This window comes from Trachypithecus francoisi, unplaced genomic scaffold (assembly GCF_009764315.1).
Source record: "Trachypithecus francoisi isolate TF-2019V2 unplaced genomic scaffold, Tfra_2.0 Lachesis_group19, whole genome shotgun sequence".
Taxonomy (NCBI): Eukaryota; Metazoa; Chordata; class Mammalia; order Primates; family Cercopithecidae; genus Trachypithecus; species Trachypithecus francoisi.
Window position 1 is genome coordinate 7,218,458 of NW_022681464.1, and position 16,348 is coordinate 7,234,805.

Genomic DNA, 16,348 nt, shown 5'->3' on the forward strand with positions numbered 1-16,348 from the left:
CCGCGCCGGGGCCTGACTCCCGCCCGCCTCCTCCGCCGGTCCCTGGCGCCCCCCGCCGCGCCGCCCACTCGCCACAGTTACTGTCAAAATAGAAATTAGCGGAGCCGGGCGGGGGCTGTGGCGCAGCAAGTGCATGTGCGGCGGGGCGGGGAGGGGGCGGACGCGAGCTACAGGAGACCGCAGACATCCGGGCCCTTTAGCCCTGTGCGCCCCCCGAGCCGGCGGCGCTGGCGCGGGGCTGACAGCCGCGGCGCGGGAGGCGGGGCGCGGGGAGGGCGGAGGCGCGGCGCGGGGAGGGAGGAGCTGCCCGCGCGCCCGCTGCTGCCGCTCCGCTCCATACCCGCCGGCGCAGCCCGGCCACGAGACTGTGACAGCGGCGCGGCCGGCGAGGCTCGGGCGCCCGGGGACCGGCGGAACCCGGCGGCGAAGAAGGACGCCAGGACCGCGGCCCGGCGCCAAGTGCGGGAGGCGCGCGGGGCCGGCGGCGCGCGGAGGTGAGCGGCTTCGCGCGCCGGGTTCGGGCGCCGGCTGCCGGGTTCGCGGTCTCCCCAGCACCCCGGCAGCCGAGGCGGGTCGGGAGGTCGTGGGGCGCCGGGAAGGTGGCTCTGCCTGGGCCACGCCGGAAAGCTATCGCGGGGGTCGTTGCTAGGAGGCCGGCGGTCAGCGCGCCCCGGGTCGCAGGCAGGGGCAGGGGCGCCCTCCGCGCGGTGGGCAGGAGGCGGGGGGCTGCGGTGGCTATTCAGGGGCTCCGTGCGGCAGCCATGCAACGAAGGAGGCGGGAGAAGGGAGGGAGGGAAGGAGGGAGGGGAGAGCCAGCCGAGAGCGAGCCAGCGAGCGGGCGCCGCGCCTCCTGGCTGGCACCGCGGCCCGGAGCGAAGTGGCGCGCGGGGCTGGAAAGGAACTTATGCGGGCGCGTGCGGCCCAGGGCTCGGCGACGCCTCCGGGCCGGAGCGGGGCGGGCCCGTCGGCAGCCACAGGTGGTTTCTGCCAAAAGTTTTACCGCACTTCTGCCTGGAAGGCGCGGGAGCGTTTTGGTGAGTGACGTTTTTCTGGGACTTTGGCAGCCGCACTTTGCACTGTCTTTTCTTGAAAATTGGAAAATGAGCTGGAAAGGCTGCGATCCCGCACCTCGCGATGAGATCTGAGCACCGAGTAGGGTCCTTGCCCGAAGTCTCGCTCATGTGGGACTCAAAGATCCTTGCTGCTGTCAAATCGGGAAGCTGGGGGAAATTGGCGCACGCACACAGTTCCTCCAAGCCTCAGACAAGTAAAGCCGAGCCCGACCCCGTATCTGTCGCCGCGCGGGGTAGTGCGAGGTCTGTTTCCAGCGACACGCACAGGAACTGCGTACATCTTCGCTCAAGGTGTGCATGTCTCCTGCTCCGTTGAAAGCGAATTGTCTCTGGTCACTGTGCTGCTTTGTTTTTCCAGTTGCTTGTCTGGTTTTACTAGGATGAAGGCCAGGAGGAGCCAAAGAAAAGCGAAGCGGCAGCTCCCGTTATCTTTGCAATCTGCGAAACTGTGGAGTCTGGTACCCAACCTTCCGCAGCGCGGGCGCAAGGCCGAGGGGAGCTGGGGGTGGGTGGGGTGCGCTGCCTGTATTGGAAGCCTCGCCGGACCAATCGCAAGGCTAGAGCCGGAGTTTCTGGTGCTTCTAGGACAGAAAGAGGAGTGGGAGTGGTAAGGGAAGACCCCTTAAAGGAGGAAGATATACTGTGCCCAGTACTGAGAGGGAGGCTCCGAGAAGTCGGGTGGCTTGGCCCTGTTCCTCGTTGGCGGGGTTGAGAAATCCAGGGCAGCGAGGTAGAAACACCTCGGTAGGTCGTCCTGGGCTGAAAGAAAGCATTATTCCCAGAGCGGAGCCGATACCCGGGTGTTGACTAGGTACAAAACTGCGTGAGAGGTGGAAACTCTCAGTCCTTCGTTCTCCTTGGTCCGGGGTCTCCCGCTCCCTGCCCCCTGCCCCCTGCCCCCACAAGTACATGAGCAAAAAGCATGCTCTTTGCTTTATAGAAGATCACAGGATTTTGAAGTTGAAAGAGACCCTAGAGATAACAGGAGCACTCATTTTACAGATGAGCAAACTCAGGCCCAAGAAAGGAAAGTGACCTGCTACAGTGGCTAGAGGCCCAGCGAGACTAGAAATGACATCAGCCTTCCAGGCAAGGGTGGAGAGACTTCCCTGGGCAAGGCCTGGTAGGGCTTGAGATCAGAAATGCCACCCCCACACCCCAAGCCCATCATGGCCTCTTTATCTGGTACTTTCTAAATCCATGCTTGACAGCAAATGTGGTATATTTCCTGTCCCCTGTCCTTGGCTTAAAAAAAGCAGGACTGTCACTGCAAAGTCCAGTCTGACACTATCCCAACTTTTCCTGCTCCCTCATTATCCCAAATTCCTCAAGCTCCTTTTGTAACATAATGCAGCTTGATTAGCCAAGAAGAATTTGCAGCTTTTTTTCACTGAAGCACCCACTTTCCATAGGATGCCAGAACGCTGTTTTCCTAGTAATTAGATTTTACAGATATTTTTGAAAGGGAGCCCAATTTTGGATCAATTACACTTGGACACAAATGCTGCGCTGTTGTGGATACCAAATGAGAAAGATGAGCAATTATCTGGGGGTGTTGGAATAAATGTTGTTGTATTTGACACAGCCATTAAACATCAATGAGTGGGTTTTCAGTAAATGTTTTTTACTCTGTATTTTATTGAGCAAACAAAGTGTCTAAATTAAAAAGAGCTACGAGTTGGCCACTTTGATTTTAGCCACTTATTTTGTACCAGTGTGTATGAGGAGGAAGGAATTGAATGATAAACAGAGTGATTGTTATCTGAACGTTTTCCTCCCAAACCATAATACTCTAGGGCGATGCTAGATTTCAGTCTATAATGTCATATACAGTCCAGTAGAATTTTATTAAAATAAGCTGGATGCAATATGTGTCAATCTGTATTAGTCAGAAGTGACTTGCGAGAGAGAATATTTTGTAAGTTTGATTGCTTTTAAGCACACAGAGTATCAAGAATTCAAGACTAGTGCAGAGTTGCCGGGTATAATTCTTCTGCTCTCATGAACAGATAAGAATCAGTGCCCCCTACTCCATATCTACTGTGTTTAGCAGTCCTACAGAAGAAATCAAGATCTGATATGCTGATGATAATACGGTGTTACGATGCCTTTCACTTTTATTGCATGCTAATCTCATCAGCATTCCCACGAGATAATTCAGCTATTTGTTCAAATTACAGAGGGAGAAACTGAGGCAGAGAGACAGGGAGAGTATTATTCCTATAACTTTTCCCACTGAATTAACATTCTCAGCACGCAGCTTGGGGTTCCTGGGCTGACCAGGTATAAGAGACCCCCTAGTAATGTTACCGGCCCCTCACCCCTCTCCAGCAGTGTCGGTGTGAAGGGGATATGAAGGAGTGGTGGGGTTGTAGTTACAGTTCACTGGGGGCTGTCACCAGGGCATTTTTGTTCCCTGCCCCCGCCAAGGGTGGGCAGTTGTCCTCCCTCTCATAGCAGGCTGTGGGAACTTGGGCGCGGAAGGACCAGCTGGCTGAGGCTGGGGCGGGGGTGTGGGATCTGTGCCTGTGTAGGGCTGAAGGAGTCCAGGCTATTTATAACCCCTCCTCCCCTCCTGGGAAGAAGAGATTCAAGGGTCTGGAACCATCCACAGCACTGACTTCTCCCTGGGATGGCTGTGTCCCACTGGAAGAAAACCTGTCAACTAACCACGCGGAGGGTACTGGAGTGAACCCTGGCCTGTGTGCAGCATCCTGCAGGGCTTCTTGGAGTGCCAGCTGCCCTGGGGGAATTTAGGACACAGGGATTTTCCACATTTGATCTTATCCAAAAGGCTAAGAAATGATGGGTTACAAGAATTTTCTAGAGCCACTGTGTGTACTTTTTGTCAGATGCTACTCCCATTTGCACAAAGTGAGGTACGCCCCAGAAATCTCACAGGACAGCTGTCAACAACTCATTAATGTGAGGATAATTGGCTTTTCTAAATAATGACAACAATGATTCTTATGCAGGAGATTTTGAAAGTGGCAAATTAGATGTGGTTCCTTCTGACTCCAAGCTGAGTCATTTCTGTGTGGGGCTGGTCAAGGAGGTTTCAGGCATGCATTCAAAACTCTTTGCTTCCTCCCCTGACTCTGCCCCAAATAGGTCCCCAATGGCCCCTCACCCACCCACTCCTCAAACCAACACCAAAGTCCTCCCTCCTTTGTCTGGAATAAATAGTACCTGCCATGCCATCAGTTACAACTTCATTCCTGAGGCCGAACAGATTTTTTCCCTGGGTTGGTGGAGGGAGGAATGGGGGTGGGGTGGGGTGGAGGAAGCTGGCAAGGCACTGAGCTTATCTTTCTGTTTAACCCTTTGGTGTGAATTGATCCGCCCATCAGAACTGTCTCAGGGGCTCACAGCAGGTTTTACCAGGGGGAGACTTCAGTAGGAGGCTGTGGATAGAGAGATCGGGGCCGGACAGCTGTGGCTTTGCGTGGCACCTGGCCAGCTTTTCACAGACCTCATATGCTGGAGCTTTTGAGGGCAGGGCTAGCATGTTTCTTGTCTTCATGTCCTCAGCATCAGCAAGGGCTGGACATGAAAAATGTTTCCTGAATGAATGCTGCGGGCTGGGCATGGGTGGATGGGTGGACAGCAGTTGAATTTGCATCTTATTTGCTTTACTCCGTGGCACTGTGAAGGGGGGTGTTGGGAAGGCAAAGTCATAGAAGTAGATAAGAATAGATGGGGTTCCCATAGGCATTGTGAGAACCTGGGGCCAAGCTGACTGGCCCCTCCATACCTCTAACCCCAATGGATATTGAGAGCATCCATTCATCAATTCAACAGGTAGTGATGAAGTCCTTCTCTGTAGGCTCTCATGGCACAATCCAGTGTCACAGAGCAGGCAAAGTGAGTTTCCTTCAGTAAGGCAGACCAGGCCACTCCCTTGTGTAACCAACTGTGGGCATGTGGGATCTGGTCTCTGCCTGTGTCTCTGACTTCCCCTTCACTCCCTGTGCCCACCCTTCCGCCTCCTTTTTGTTTCTTAAACACATTGAGCTCATGTGTTTCTGGCTTGCCTGTTCTCTTTGTCTGGAATGTTCTTCCTTCAGATCTTCCCATAACTGGCTGCTAACTGACACATCACCTGGACTATATTCTTTTCTTTTGTTTTCTTTTTCTTTTTTTTTTTTTGAGACAGAGTCTCTCGTTCTTGTCACCCAGGCTGATGTGCAGCAGCACGATCTTGGCTCGCTGCAACCACTGCCTCCTGGGTTCAAGCAGTTCTGCCTCAGCTTCCTGAGTAGCTGGGATTACAGGTGGCCCCCGCCGGCTGGTTAATTTTTGTACTTTTAGTAGAGATAGGGTTTTACCGTGTTGGTCAGTCTGGTCTCAAACTCCTGACCTCAGGTGATCTGCCCACCTTGGCCTCCCAAAGTGCTGGGATTACAAGCATCAGCCACTGCGCCTCGCCAATCTTTTTTTTTTCTTTTTTAAAGGCTTAACGTTATTTTTTATTTGACAATGCTTCCCATATAATTTAACATACCAAATAGGCCTGTTTATTATCTCTCTTTTGGATGCTTCAAGGGCCCTTTTTATTTTAATTTTTTTATTTCATAGCTTTTTGGGGAACAGATGGTATTTGGTTCATGAATAAGTTCTTTAGTGGTGCCTACTGAGATTTTGGTACACCCATCACCTGAGCAGCGTACACTGTACCCAATGTGCAGTCTTTTATTGGATATAATCTTGATTCTCCTTTTGTTTCTTGTCTGTCTTCCCCCATCAGAGTGTAAGCTCCCTGAGGACAGGGACCTTGTCTGTTTTGCAATCTGTTGTTTCCTCCTGGGCTATAACTAGGCATATTCATTTACCAGCTATGTTCTCAGACAGCAGAACAGTGCCTAGCACACAGCAGTGTCTAAGTACATAGTTGGTAAATGAATATGCCAGTTAGTGCTGTTGGGGTATATGATGTTGAGTCAGCCCAAGGCCCTGCCTTCTGGATCTCTTCAGCCTAGAGGCAGAAATGAAGCTTGTTCATATATACTGTCATGTAGGCAGGGAGGGAAGGTAACATTCAAGAGGTATAGCCCAGGAGGGCCATTGTCAAGAGATGTTAGCCCTGATTTGACAAGGGTGGTTGGCTTAGTTAGATGGAGTCTTCTTTCAGATATTCTGTTGGGAGTCTGGAAGCTCTGGCAGCTGACTCACCTCTGGGACTGGAGTTCCTCTAGCTTGACTGGCTACCACCTCTCTGTTTATTTACTTCTTTGGTGGGCAAGAGCTCCAAGCATAATGCCATCCTTGGAGAGTCAGGAATGTTGTGTTTTTCCACCCGCTTCATCATTGGCAGCCTCCTCAGAACAGCTGTGGACAGCTGTCTGCCAGTGTGGATGCAGGGAGGGTTTCTCTTCGGGGCCAGGGGCACACTCAGCCCTGCAGGAGCAGGGAATTCATTGGTGGTTCACACCCTACTGATTTCCAAACCCCACTGAACTTGTGCCTGTAAAAACAGATTCATGAGGAAATTAAAAAACTATTAGCATTCAGTTTACTGCTTATTTTCTGATTATGAAAGCAGTAAGACTTATAATAGAAAATTTGGAAAATATGGAAAATAATAAAATCAAAACAAAAACCTTCTACAACACCCACATTTTGGTGTATTTCCTTCCAGTGTTTTTTTTTCTGGAACCACCAACACACACACACATATACACATAAGCACACGCATAAAACATAATTGGGAAAAACATTGTTTTCCAAAACTTTTAAAATCCATGCCATCTTTTACCAAACAGAAAACTTCCTTTCTCTTGAGAGCCTGATACTCACATTGATACTCACACTGATACTTAGAAGAAAATGTCAAGTCTCTTCACTAAAGATTTTAGCAGGCTTTGCTTCTGTACTTTGCATAAGGAAAACAGTTGTCCTTCTCCGCTTCCAATACATTGTGGATGTGCTTAGAAACATGCCTCTCAGGCTCACCTGTCTCCATCAGTGTGTTAAGGAGTGTGGGTATATGATGTTGCAAGTTATCCCCTTACTGAGCATTTGATCACATTACTAAGTCATTGTGTTCCTTAGAAACGCACTTGTAATGGATGTGTAGTATTCCTTAAAGTAATGTACCATACCTTATTTAACCATGACAAGAAAAGAATCAATCCCCATTAACTAATCTTTTTTTTTTTTTTGACCTAAAACTAAGCAGGAGGAACTCAAGAAATATGAACCCGCATCATTGGGTTCATGTGATTAGGGCATCACTGTTTGGGGGATGTCTTCACTCCTGCAGGAGCCCTAGGACTTTGTTTCCTGCATTGTTCTGTTCCCAGGGCCTACAAGAGTGTCCGGCACACAGTAGGACTCAGGAACTATTTTGCTCAATGAATGAAATATAGAATTCTTCCTGTGGGAGATGAGACCCTTGTTAAGTTCACAGAGGTCAAGGCTTCTTTTGAAGTGTGTGTTCTGGGGCCTTGGGGGCTTGAAGGATGGAAGCATCATTGCATCCTGGGAACAAGAGCATGAATTGGCACCATGGGATGGTCAACTGTGAAAGGGTTCTCTGACTTAAGAATTTTGATGGGCGTTTGGAGGAGGTGAGGCTTAGATGAAATCTTGATTTAGGGGGGTAGGAGCACTTAACTCCTTGGAGACAAACAGGAGGGACCCAAGCGGGAAGGTGGCATGGGTGGAGCCTCACAGAGTCAAGACTGGGACCAGGGGGTGCAGCTTAAGCCAGGAAGTGGCAAGAGATGGGGACTCTTCAAACTGGAACCTCCTCAGTGCCCAGAACCTAGTCCCAGGGAAGGATGGGTCCTTGGGGGTTCTGAGGCCCTGACCTGCCTCCAGGCAGGTACCATCTCCATACTGCAGATGGGGAAACTGAGGCTCTAGAAGTTGAGGAATGATGAGGAGCATAGGTTTTGGGATTGATGAGACCTAAGTCCCATAGCTTGGTGGCTTTCCTGCATCACTTTGGGCACATCACATAAGCTCTCTGAGCATCGGTTTCCTCACCTATGCATTGGTGATAATACCAATTTGATAGGGTGGCTGGGAAAATGGGATAAGATAATACATACAGAGCACTTAAAATAGCTCTCAGCGAAGAGTGAGGGGAGCCACTATTACTTATGTTTTGTAAATTTCTATTCCTAACATGAAGGGAGAGATGAGAAAAGACAGGATCGATGCCAAAAAATGAAAAACAGTTAAGGCTTTGTTGTCTTGCTTCTCTCCCCAAGCGACTACCCTATCTCAGGGAATAAAATCCCAGCCTACAGAAATTCGGACTCTTGGGTGTCATGAGCTCACATGCAGGTAGAATTAGCACTACTTGAGGGGTGCTAGGATCCCTCCCTCCTTCCCTACCTCGAACGGAAGGAGAGATGCGCTTATTAAAATCATGCTGTGGCTTCAGGAGCTGAATCCAGATGTCACTGCTAGGGGCACACTCCTTACTCAATTAGCACCTGGGCATGGATTGGTCTTTGTAGTGGATAATGTCTGGCCACACAAAGATGGAGCGCAGGCCAGGTCAGTTCTGCTGACTGGGAGCTGGCTGAGTAAGTAGCATATGACCTGGAGCAGCGCAGCCTAATAGAAATATAGCAAGAATTGTCTACGTAACTTTAAGTTTCCTAGTAGCCACCTTTTTAAAAAGTAAAAAGAAGTAGGTAAAATTAACTTTAATCGTGTATTTTATTTAACCCAATATATCCAAGATATTATCATTTCAGTATCTAACACTAGTCATACTTCAAGTGCTTAGTAGCCCCACAGGGCTAGTGGCTGCCTACCAGACAATGCAGTGAGCCCAGGACACAGGTTGCAGGGGCCACCCTAGGGGAGGCTGTGGCTACAGGGGTACTCTGCATTGGAAGGGGGAGCAGCAGGGCCTCTAGATGGGGACACACGCTTTTATGGGCCTCAGTTTCCCCATTTGTAGCATGAGGCTATCTTTAACAGCCATTTCAGTTCTGGTGTTCTTTAATTCCTGAAAGAAAGACACAGAAAGCAATTTTAGTCCCTTCCCAGGTTTGAGGAGGGTGGCGGTAGAACTTGGAGAGAGAGTGTGGGAAACAGAGAGGACCGCTGGCCCTGTGTTTGAAAGGATGTCCTTAAAAAGTTCTGTCTGGACCATTTATACGATAGGTCTCTCTGAGAATCCACAGTGTTCAGCCATCACCATGAGTTGCCTTTTTGAAACAGTGCATTTTGGAGATGGGGCAGGGACATTAATTGTTACTATTGAAAGGTGACATGTTTTGATTGTTTCAATTCTGAAGCTTCCTCTGGTTGGTGGGTCATCCCAGATGGCTTTGAATGGCAGCCATAAAAGAGGGGAGGGGCCCCACAGGAAATATTAGAACAAAAAAGGACATTTTTCAGCTCTGTCATAAATGGGCACTTGGCCTGTCAAGAGAGGATGTGGGAAGAGGGAGGAAAAAGCAGCAGGTGTGTTTGGGGGAAAGGGTGTGTCCCCAAATGTATTTTAAGCTCCTGAAGTCAGCAGCACTGGTGTCATTGCACTCCAGTGAATGGGGATTTGGGGTTTTAATCTCCGCACCAGCAACTTCTGGAGGGAAGAAAGCTTTCTCTCCTTTTATGGAGTGTCTCCTCTTTTTAAAATGAGATTGTCACTAAGTAACTGGCTTGTGTCTACCTGACGACCTCAACTCCCAGACAGGAAACAGGCTTGCCTGCTCTGAGAGCTGCTTCAGACGAGGCCCAGGGAGGCTGCCCTGCTCTCAGGTCCTTCCAGAAGGCAGCTGAGGAGCCCAGGGCCAGAACCTGCTGCCACTCGCCTCCCCGCCACCCCACTGGCCAGTCCTCCTGCAGCCACGGTGCCTCCTCAGTTTTTCTCCTGCAGTTAACAGATGACGCAACAGGCTGCCTTGAACTGTTTTTAAATGAGGATTTCTCTTTTATGTTTTCCTAAAGCAGATTTTTTATTACTTTTCCACACATTGTTTGCTTTGAATTTTTAATTTAATTTTTCCGAATAGGTCAACACCTCCATGGTTTAAAATTCAAAAGGTACAAAAGGGGTTTTAAAGTGAAACATCTTTTTCTCACTGCTGTTAGTTTCCTTACCCTGAGGCAACCACTATTAATGGTTTCTTCAGTTTAAATACATTGTATGCAATACAAAACATATGTATGCATGTGTGCATCCATGGGCATGGTATTTTTTAAAAATTTCTTTTTTTTTAAAATTTTGTTTAGATAACTTTAAGTACAAGATGCTTTCTGCATTTTCTTTTTTTTTTTTAATTCCTTTACTGAAATGGGAGCTTATCTCACGCATTGAATCTCACTTTGCACTTAACGTCTTGGAGATATCTGACTGTCCGGCAATTATACCTTGACTTATTTCACCAGCCCGCCTACGTTGATATTTCAGTTGTTTCCAGTCTTTTGCTGATACAATACCCAGTGATTTTTGTATGAAAACGATCCTTGATTTTTCTGAATACAGGAAAATTTATAGCACTCTAAGAATAATTTCGCCGACTTGTTGTTCACAAGACACTTCAAAGGATAAAATTGCTTAATTGTTTAAGGATTAAGGTAGAATAAATAATTTTTGGTTGAACTTCTTAGAAAACGAATCATGCACTCAACACTGATTTATGAAACCAGTGTTTCCTGAGCTCCCACTATGTGCTGGATGCTGGGCCAGGCAACGGTGGGGGTGAGGGAACAGAGAAGGGTGTGAGGGATGGTACTAATATCGTGGGAGTGGGGAAGCAGTGGGGTCTCAGATAAGCCAGTGACTTGGATGGCAGAAGAGAACAGAGGCAGCTTCATGCTGGAAAAAGGAGGTTAAGGCAGCATCGGGCATAGCCTTGATGAAGGTAAATGGAAGCCACAGAGGTCATGTTGGGCCCTTTGACTTGGGGTGAGGTGCAGGGTATCAGGGAGGGGGCCCTGGGCTAATCTTTTCTTTGGGACCTTAGGCTTTCCTGACCCCAGCTTGTGGCACCATGTCCTTGGTCTCCCTCAGCTACCTCAAGGTCACTGCCCATCTGCAGGGTTCTCCAAAGGGCAGCGTCTTCTGACCTTGAGGGCCTTTGAAATCCCTCTGGCTTCAGAGTCTGGTGAGCAAAGCTCTTTCTCTCAGGCCAATCACTTCGCAGCAAACAGGCAGCAATGGCCAAGCAGCCCTGTGGACAGAGGGTGCTGTGGACACTGGGGAGAAATCATCCTTGCTATGTGGAAAAAAGCATGCTTTGCCTACCTGACCTGCAGATCCCAGGACTTGTCCCTGTGTGTACACAGCTCAATGTTCCACTTCTGAGTTGAGGGAACTGTGCTTCCAATGAATGCTGTCCCTAATCCCGGCAGCCTGCCCTTTTGGGGACTCGGGATGCTTTTGGAAACAGATCGCGGGGTGAGAGTGTAGACCACCATCAGCAGGCTTGAAGGCAACAAGCTAAAGTCACTCAATAGTTGTGGATTGGCCCTGGAAACACCTGGTCATGCAGAAGCTTTGCTGCTTTTGTGTATGTGCAGGTAGTGAAGCTGTGATCCCGTAGGGAATACAAGGAGCATTAGGATTCTGATGGAGTCTTTAGTCCTGGGTGAGGTTCTGCAGGGGATCAGGAGAAGCCCAAGACATGGTCTTGCCTTCAAGGATGCAAACATTTGTTTATGAAAATATATGCAAGATGTATAAGCTTATGCTGAAGAGCTAAATGACATAGTGTAGCTTGTAAGATTTTAAAGAAAAGGGACCTAGAGTCTGTGTGCTTAGAGTTGGCAAGTTGTGAGACTTGCGATGAACTTGGCGAAGGGAGCTGGTAGGAGGATGAGAACTGACATTGCTGAGCAGCCACAACAGGCACTTCTTATGTGTGACGTAGCCGCTCATTCTCACAGCAACTTTCAATGTAATATTATTATTCCAAATGAGCAGATGATGAACTGAGGCTTGGAATGTTTAGGTTAACTTGCTTGAGGTGATATGGCTATCTGAAAGTGGAAGAGCTCTGATTCCAGAGCCCAGATTCTCTCCACTGCACCTAAATTGACCCTGAAGTCCCTAGAGGGTATTCAGGTGGGGAACCACCTGTACAAAGGAATGGTAGTGGGACCAACATGGGGCCAAGCTCAGTGAAGAAGTCTGTAGTTGTGTGTAGGAAGCAGGAGGAAATACATTTGGTTAAGGGGGTCAGGCATGGGGAAGTAATTGCAGCAAATCTTAACTCCCAAGCTGGTTCCCCGCTCTGTGCAGTTCACATCTGGCTTTCTGCCTAGTTTAGCTCAGTATGCTTCGGGAAATGGCATAATTTCCATTTTAGCCTTGAACAATGAGAATTTAGGAAGAGATTATCCACTTGATACCAAGTACTAAAACCATTTATTTTAGTCCAGCACCAAACTGGAATTATTTTTATTCATTTACCAATACCTCTTCTTAGGGCATTTTAGGAAATTGCTTTTGGAGCCACGTAAAGCACTGTTGTAAAAATGCAACTACCAGCACCAAGAAATACCAGATCACTAAATTCAGGTGATAAGACATCCCAGAGGTAGGCATCCACCCATGCTTTATAATTCTATAGATGGATACTTCAATATTTCAACTTCTATGAGAGCCATGTGACTTGCTGACAACCACCACTGTGGCTTGTGGTTCAGCATAAGAATTCCTCTTGCATTATATCCACTCTCTGTGTGATGTGGGCCAAGTAATATGTATTGTTAGGGGTGATGAGTGGACATGAACAGAGGGAAGGATTTGAAGGCTAACAGATCTTGTGTAATGATTAGGCTGTGAAATGTGGCAAGGAGATTCAGGGACCTCATTCAAAGGCTTACGTTTGCATATGCTTCCTTCAGTGGATTTATCATCCATCTTTGTAATCTCAAGGGTTCTCTGTCCTAGTACTAGCTTACCAATAAATATAAACCACTTAACCAAAAAAGCCCTCCTATTTTTCTGACTGTCTTTAGCCCTTGGGAACCGGTGTCTTGATGAAGTATGAGTAGGTGGTAGACCCAGAGCTCACCTGATGAAGTTTTGTTCATGTCAGGCTTCTTGTCTTGGCTCTTGCAGAGTATTTATTGAAAGCTCCCTGAAGGCAGGGAAAATGCTTCTGATTTCTCATGTACCTCTGATGTTACATGTGCTTGTGCCCATTTTGCAAATCATCTCCTAATCTGGATAATTTCCAAGAACTCAGAAATCTTGCTCATAATCTGGGTAGTACAATAACAAAGCAGAGGGCAACATCCTAGTTATTGTCCTTGCCTGCCATTGGAAAGTAGATGTGTCCTTGCCTCTGTCTATGCCTGGAATCCCTGGATATTTTTCTTTTCTTTTTTTTTTTTTTGAGAAGGAGTCTCGCTCTGCCACCCAGGCTGGAGTGCAGTGGTGGGATCTCAGCTCACTCACTGCAAGCTCCGCCTTCCAAGTTTTACGCCATTCTCCTGCCTCAGCCTCCCGAGTAGCTGGGACTACAGGCGCCCGCCATGTCGCCCGGCTAGTTTTTTGTATGTTTTAGTAGATTCGGAGTTTCACCGTGTTAGCCAGGATGGTCTCAATCTCCTGACCTCGTGATCCACCCATCTCGGCCTCCCAAAGTGCTGGGATTACAGGCTTGAGCCACCGCGCCCAGCCACCCCTGGATGTTTTTCTAAACTGCTTTGGGAGTAGGGTAGGGATGGAGAGAAAGGTTGTAAAAGTGACTTATTTGATAAAATAATATTTCTGCTTACATTACAGAAAGCTAAATCATCCTGTATTCTACTCCCATTGCTTTGCTGGAATTTTTTATGACAGATTCTGATGCACCAGATTCTACCACCTCCCTGAGAGTCACCTATTTGCAGAAGTCATTATAAGCCATTGTTTAACTAAAGGCTTTTTTCTTTTCCTTCCTTATACTTTTTAAGACTCTGCTTCTGTATAGACCTGACTCAGCAGCTTTCTAGTTTGGGAATTTTTTGCCTCTTCTCAGATTCTGGATTGTACTTCCCTAATGTCCTGTTCTTCATTCAGAAATGGCTAAGACTGGCCCAGACTTTGGCTCCAGGTGGGAAGTAGTCTCACCACAAAAGGACACATTTTTGTATGAGGACTCTGTCCCCAGTCCCTGAGTACCTAATGACTGAGCTCTTCTTCCTGCCTGCTTCATGGGCAGACTAGCATTTTTACCAAAGTAAATGGTTACATTCCCCGGGAAAGTAGCCATTTGTCAGGGTGGTAAAGCATTGGTGTAGAACACAAGTGTACACATATACCTTCATACACATCACCCCTAACCCCTCGGACACACACACACACAGACACATTTGAACAGAACACATATGCATACATCCACGTTCATACACATCATCCCCAACCCCTCTGACACGTACACACACACGAATAGAACACACGTGCATACATCCACATTCATACACATTATCCCCAACCCCTCTGACACACACACACACACGAATAGAACACAAGTGCACTCATCCACATTCATACACATCACTCTCAACCCCTCGGACACACACACACAGACACATTTGAATAGAACACGTGCATACATCCACATTCATACACATCATCCCCAACCCCTCTGACACATACACACACACGAATAGAACACATGTGCATACATCCACATTCATACACATTATCCCCAACCCCTCTGACACACATACACACACACACGAATAGAACACACGTGGACACATCCACATTTATACACATCACTCTCAACCCCTCGGACACACACACACACATTCGAATAGAACACACGTGCATACATCCACATTCACACACATCACCCCCAATCCCTCTGATACACACGTACATACACACACACACTCTCTCTCCGTCTGTCTCTCTCTCTCTCTCTCTCTCCCCCCCTCCCTGCCTCTCTTTCTCTCCTTAAACGAGATCATGGATGAAAAACACCCAGCACAGTGACTGTCACAGAGGCCCAAACTCAGTAAACATTATCGACTATCACTAATATTATAATGACCATGCGCAGGAGGAAAATATAGCCCCGAGACCCTTTGTTGTCATACTGGAGGATCAGCAGGTACTCTTCCTTAGCTTAGTGACCCTTCCTGATGCTTTTTAATACTCCATCCTTCACACACACACAGCACATTAAGAGTCAGTTCATTCTTGGGATGTGTGCAAAATTCCAATTCCTGTCAGGAGAATTTATGTGTGGTTTTAGAGGGGATAATCGACCAGTTAGTATGTGCGTGCTGATTTTATACACATACGCGTCGTCGTTTACAGCACACATTATAACATCTTCAGTCTCTGCCAAGAATGTGTATTTCTTAGCCCCGTGCATTTGCATATTATGGGTTCATAATTTCAAATAGCTGTAAAGATCTCTACAGAAAAATGTAGTCACTGTACTCTGATGTTCTAAATCTCAATATAGTAGTAGAACCTGGCTAATTTTTGCCCCTGCTAATGTACTAGCCTTGTAATTTTTACACACATGTGCACACACATAGACATACACAAATCCCTGACGTTACCCTACTTCTAAGCAAAGATTTAATAGCTGGCAGCTGAGTTACACTGCCTACTCCCCAGACTTCATTACCTTTCCAAAATATATCATACACGTGGTGCAATGTACTATGGTCTTATTACAGATGATTAAAAATAAAAGATTTATCAAAATGAATGAACCCACTGCATCTGATCTTTCCCTGGTTCGGGTCCCTCACCCCCTACACTTCTCCTTGAGTCATCTGCTGAACCTCTGGCTTAGCTGAGCCCTGTGAATGAGGCAGCGAGCTCTTCAGAAACTGCTCTTTCAAGCTAATATCACCAGAAAACCCAGCTACCTACACCCCACCTTCTAATCAATCATTAGAGAATCTGCCAGAGGCAGCAGTTGATTTGACCGAACAAAATAGAGCAGTAGGACAGAAATAAACTTCTGAGACATTTCTTAAGGTCTTGCAGGTACAACACACCTGCATTTTCAAAATGGTCACGTGGAGGTTTTGGAAGTGCAGGAAAAAAAAGAATGCCAACTTGAAGTCTACTCTACCCCATTTCAGTGTAGGGAGAATTAGAGAGCTGAACTATGGAAGTTTTCAAGTGCAATGGCTGTGATATAAATACTTCAAAATCCACTGTAGCATTGCTGACCTGGGGCCACCGAGACTGGAGACTGGCCAGGGCTGGGAAGGGGAGCTGGTGGCTGCTTCATTGTGTCCTCTGCCTTGCTCTTTTGATGCTCAATTAGAAAATAAATGCTGCAAAAGGCATCTTAAATATTAGGAACTCTATGCCTTTTTGGCTACCTAGGACGGTCTTG

The 16,348-nt window shown here is 47.7% G+C and overlaps 1 protein-coding gene across 2 annotated transcripts in view; it reads left to right on the plus strand.

Moving 5' to 3' along the window:
• Positions 1 to 279: 279 nt before the first annotated feature.
• ZBTB7C (zinc finger and BTB domain containing 7C) overlaps positions 280 to 16,348 on the plus strand; it is a 381,637-nt gene continuing 365,568 nt past the window's right edge. For both annotated transcript variants that reach the window (XM_033177799.1, XM_033177798.1), the window contains exon 1: positions 280 to 494. The gene's annotated coding sequence lies outside the window, so the exon portion shown is untranslated. The remainder of the gene's footprint in view (positions 495 to 16,348) is intronic.